Genomic DNA, 5,708 nt, shown 5'->3' with positions numbered 1-5,708 from the left:
ACACCGCTTCATGCTCCTCCTATTTTTCAGACCGTTTCATGCTCCTCATATTGTTGACACCTTTTGAAGCTCTTCATATTTTTCACACCTTTTGAAGCTCTTCATATATTTCACTCCTTTTCAGGCTCTTCATGATTTTCAACACCGCTTCATGCTCCTCCTATTTTTCAGACCGTTTCATACTCCTCATATTTTTCACACCTTTTGAAGCTCTTCATATTTTTCACACCTTTTCAGGCTCTGCATGTTTTTGAACACCGCTTCATGCTCCTCTTATTTTTCAGACTGTTTCATGATCCTCATATTTTTGACACCTTTTGAAGCTCTTCATATTTTTCACACCTTTTAGGGTCTTCATGTTTTTTACACCGCTTCATGCTCCTCCTATTTTTCAGACCGTTTCATGCTCCTCCTATTTTTGCCACCTTTTGAAGCTCTTCATATTTTTCACACCATTTCAGGCTCTTCATGTTTTTGAACACCGTTTAATGCTCCTCCTATTTTTCAAACCGTTTCATGCTCCTCATGTGTTTGACACCTTTTGAAGCTGTTCATATTTTTCACACCTTTTCAGGCTCCCCATGTTTTTGAACACCGCTTCAGAATCTTCCTATTTTTCAGATCGTTTCATGCTCATCTCATTTTTGACAAATTTTGAAGCTCTTCATATTTCTCACACATTTTGAAGCTCTTCATATTTTTCACACCTTTTGAAGCTGTTCATATATTTCACACCTTTTCAGGCACTTCATGTTTTTCAACACCACTTCATGCTGCTCCTATTTTTCAGAGCCTTTCATGCTAATCTAATTTTTGACACGTTTTGAAGCTCTTCATATTTTTCACACCTTTTGAAGCTCTTCATTCTTTTCACACCTTTTCAGGCTGTTCATGTTTTTGAACACCGCTTATGCTCCTCCTATTTTTTAGACCGTTTCATGCTCCTCATATTTTTGACACCTTTTGAAGCTCTTCATATTTTTCACACCTTTTCAGGCTCTTCATGTTTTTCAACACCACTTCATGCTCCTCGTATTTTTCAGACCATTTCATTCTCCTCATATTTTTGACACCTTTTTAAGCTCTGCCTATTTTTCACACCTTTTCAGGCTCTTCATGATTTTCAACACCGCTTCATGCTCCTCCTATTTATCAGTCCGTTTCATGCTCATCTCATTTTTGACATCTTTTGAAGCTCTTCATATTTTTCACACCTTTTGAATCTCTTCATATTTTTCATATTTTTGAAGCTCTTCATATTTTTCACACGTTTTCAGGCTCTTCATGTTTTTCAATACCACTTCATGCTCCTCCTATTTTTCAGACCGTTTCATGCTCATCTCATTTTTGACAACTTTTGATGCACTTCATATTTTTCGCACCTTTTGAAGCTCTTCGTATATTTCACACCTTTTCAGGCTCTTCATGTTTTCAAAACCACTTCATTCTCCTCCTATTTTTCAGACCCCTTCATGCTACACTAATTTTGACACCTTATGAAACTCATGTTTTTCACACCTTTTCATGCTCTTTATGTTTTTGAACACCGGTTCATGCTCCTCCTATTTTTCAAACCGTTTCATGCTCCTCATATGTTTGACACCTTTTGAAGTTGTTCATATTTTTCACACCTTTTCAGGCTCCCCATGTTTTTGAACACCGCTTCATGCTACTCCTATTTTTCTGACCGTTTCATGCTCATCTCATTTTTGACACCTTTTGAAGCTCTTCATATTTTTTACACCTTTTGAAGTTCTTCATATTTTTCACACCTTTTCAGGCTCTTCATGTTTTTCAACACAACTTCATGCTCCTCCTATTTTTCAGACCGTTTCATGCTGCTCATATTTTTGACACCTTTTGAAGCTCTTCATATTTTTCACACCTTTTGAAGCTCTTCATATATTTCACTCCTTTTCTGGCTCTTCATGATTTTCAACACCGCTTCATGCTCCTCCTATTTTTCAGACCGTTTCATGCTCCTCATATTGTTGACACCTTTTGAAGCTCTTCATATTTTTCACACCTTTTAGGCTCTTCATGTTTTTCAACACCACTTCATGCTCCTCGTATTTTTCAGACCGTTTCATTCTCCTCATATTTTTGACACCTTTTGAAGCTCTGCCTATTTTTCACACCTTTTCAGGCTCTTCATGATTTTCAACACCGGTTCATGCTCCTCCTATTTTTCAGACCGTTTCATGCTCATCTCATTTTTGACATCTTTTGAAGCTCTTCATATTTTTCACACCTTTTGAATCTTTTCCGATTTTTCATATTTTTGAAGCTCTTCATATTTTTCACACGTTTTCAGTCTCTTCTTGTTTTTCAACATCACTTCATGCTCCCCCTGTTTTTCAGACCGTTACATGCTCCTCATAATTTTGACAACTTTTCAAGCTCTTCATATTTTTCACCCCTTTTCAAGCTCTTCCTGTTTTTGAACACCACTTCATGCTCTTCCTAATTTTCAGACTGTTTCATGCTCGTCATATTTTTGACACCTTTGGAGCTCTTCATATTTTTCACTCCTTTTCAGGCTCTTCATGTTTTTGAACACCACTACATGCTCTTCCTAATTTTCAGACTATTTCATGCTACTCATATTTTTGACACCTTTTGAAACTCTTCATATCTTTTACACCTTTTCAGGCTCTTCATGTTTTTCAACAGCGCTTCAAGCTCCTCCTATTTTTCAGAAAGTTTCATGCTCCTTATATTTTTCACACCTTATGAAGCTCTTCATATTTTTCAGAACTTTTTAGGCTCTTCATGTTTTTCAACACCGTTTCATGCTCCTCCTATTTTTCAGACCGTTTCATGCTCCCCATATATTTGGCACCTTTTGACGCTCTTCATATTTTTCACACCTTTTAAGGCTCTTCATGTTTTGAACACCGCTTCATGCTCCTCCTATTTTTCAGACCGTTTCATGCTCCTCAAATTTCTGACACCTTTTGAAGCTCTTCATATTTTTCACACCTTTTCAGGCTCTTCATGTTTTTCAACACCAGTTCATGCTCCTCCTTTTTTTCAGACCGTTTCATGCTCCTCATGCATTTCACACCTTTTGAAGCTCTTCATATTTTTCACAACTTTTCAGAATCTTCATGTTTTTCAACACCGCTTCATGCTCCTCCTACTTTTCAGACCGTTTAATGCTCCTCATATTTTTCACACGTTTTCAAGCTCTTCATATTTTTCACACCTTTTCTGGCTCTTCATGTTTTTGACACCGTTTCATGCTCCTCATATATTTCAGACCTTTTAATGCTCCTCATGTATTTCACATCTTTTGAAGCTCTTCATATTTTTCACACATTTTCAGGCTCTTCATGTTTTTGAACACCGTTTCATGCTCCTCATATTTTTCAGACCGTTTAATGCTCCTCATGTATTTCACATCTTTTGAAGCTCTTCTTATGTTTCACACATTGTGAAGCTCTTCCTTTTTTTTAACACCGCTTCATGCTCCTCGTATTTTTCAGACCGTTTCATGCTCCTCATATGTTTCACACCTTTTGAAGCTTGTCTTAATGTCACAGATTTTCAGGCACTTCATGTTTTTCAACACCGCTTAATGCTCCTCCTATTTTTCAGACCGTTTCATGCTCCTCATATTTTTGACACCTTTTGAAGCTCTTCATATTTTTCACAACTTTTCAGGTTCTTCATGTTTTTCAACAACGCTTCATGCTCCTCCTATTTTTCAGACCGTTTCATGCTCCTCATATTTTTGACCCCTTTTGCAGTTCTTCATATGTTTCACACTTTTTGAAGCTCTTCATGTTTTTTAACACCGTTTCATGCTCCTCCTATTTTTCATACCGTATCATGCTCCTCATATGTTTCACACCTTTTGAAGCTCTTCATGTTTTTTAACACCTTTTCATGCTCCTCCTATATTTCAGACAGTTTCATGCTCCTCATATTTTGACACCTTTTGAAGCTCTTCATATTTCTCACACATTTTCTGGCTCTTTATGTTTTTGAACACCTTTTCTTGCTCCTCCTATTTTTCAGACCGTTTCATGCTCCTCATATTTTTGACACCTTCTGAAGCTCTTCATATTTTTCACACCTTTTCAGGCTCTTCATGTTTTTCAACACCGCTTCATGCTCCACCTATTTTTCAGACCGTTCATGCTCCTCATATATTTGACAACTTTTGTGGCTCTTCATATTTTTCACACCTTTTCTGGCTCCTCAAGTTTTTGAACTCCGTTTCTTGCTCCTCCAATTTTTCAGACCGTTTCATGCCCCTCATATTTCTGACACCTTTTGAAGCTCTTCATATTTGTCACACGTTTTCAGTCTCTTCATGTTTTTCAACACCGCTTCATGCTCCTCCTATTTTTCAGCCCGTTTCATGCTCCTCATATTTTTGACACCTTTTTAAGCTCTTCCTATTTTTCACACCTTTTCAGGCTCTTCATGTTTTTGAACAACGTTTCATGCTCCTCCTATTTTTCAGACCGTTTCATGCTCCTCATGCATTTCACACCTTTTGAAGCTCTTCCTATTTTTCACACCTTTTGAAGCTCTTCATGTTTTTTAACACCCTTTCATGCTCCTCCTATGTTTCAGACAGTTTCATGCTCCTCATATTTTTGACACCTTTTCAAGCTCTTCATATATTTCACACCTTTTCAGGCTCTTCATGTTCTTTAACACCGCTTCATGCTCCTCCTATTTTTCAGACCTTTCATGCTCCTCATATTTTTCACACGTTTTGAAGCTTGACATAATTTCAGAGCTTTTCAGGCTCTTCATGTTTTTGAATATCTCTTCCTGCTCCTCCTATTTTTCAGACCGTTTCATGCTCCTCATATTTTTGACACCTTTTGAAGCTCTTCATATTTTTCACACCTTTTCAGGCTCTTCATGTTCTTTAACACCGCTTCATGCTCCTCCTATTTTTCAGACCGTTTCCTGCTCCTCATATTTTTCACACCTTTTGAAGCTTGACATAATTTCACAGCTTTTCAGGCTATTCATGTTTTTGAATACCGCTTCATGCTCCTCCTATTTTTCAGACCGTATCATGCTCCTCATATATATGACACCTTTTGAAGCTCTTCATATTTTTCACACCTTTTTAGGGTCTTCATGTTTTTCAACACCGCTTCATGCTCCTCTTATTTTTCAGACCATTCATGCTCCTCATATTTTTGACAACCTTTGAAGCTCTTCATATTTTTCACACCTTTTCTGGCTCTTCATGTTTTTGAACTCCGTTTCTTGCTCCTCTAAAATTTCACACCGTTTCATTCTCCTCATATTTTGGATACCTTTTGAAGCTCTTCATACTTTTCACACATTTTCTGGCTCTTCATGTTTTTCAACACCGCTTCATGCTCCTCCTATTTTTAAGACCGTTTCATGCTCCTCATATTGTTGACACCTTTTGAAGCTCTTCATATTTTTCACACCTTTTGTAGCTCTTCATATATTTCACACCTTTTCAGGCTCTTCATGATTTTCAACACCGCTTCATGCTCCTCCTATTTTTCAGACCGTTTCATTCTCCTCATATTGTTGACACATTTTGAAGCTCTTCATATTTTTCACACCTCTTCAGGCTCTTCATGTTCTTTAACACCGCTTCATGCTCCTCCTATTTTTCAGACCGTTTCCTGCTCCTCATATTTTTCACACCTTTTGAAGCTTGACATAATTTCACAGCTTTTCAGGCTATTCATGGTTTT

This window comes from Dama dama, unplaced genomic scaffold, assembly GCF_033118175.1.
Source record: "Dama dama isolate Ldn47 unplaced genomic scaffold, ASM3311817v1 ptg000020l, whole genome shotgun sequence".
Taxonomy (NCBI): domain Eukaryota; kingdom Metazoa; phylum Chordata; class Mammalia; order Artiodactyla; family Cervidae; genus Dama; species Dama dama.
Note: the sequence above shows the minus strand (reverse complement) of the source record.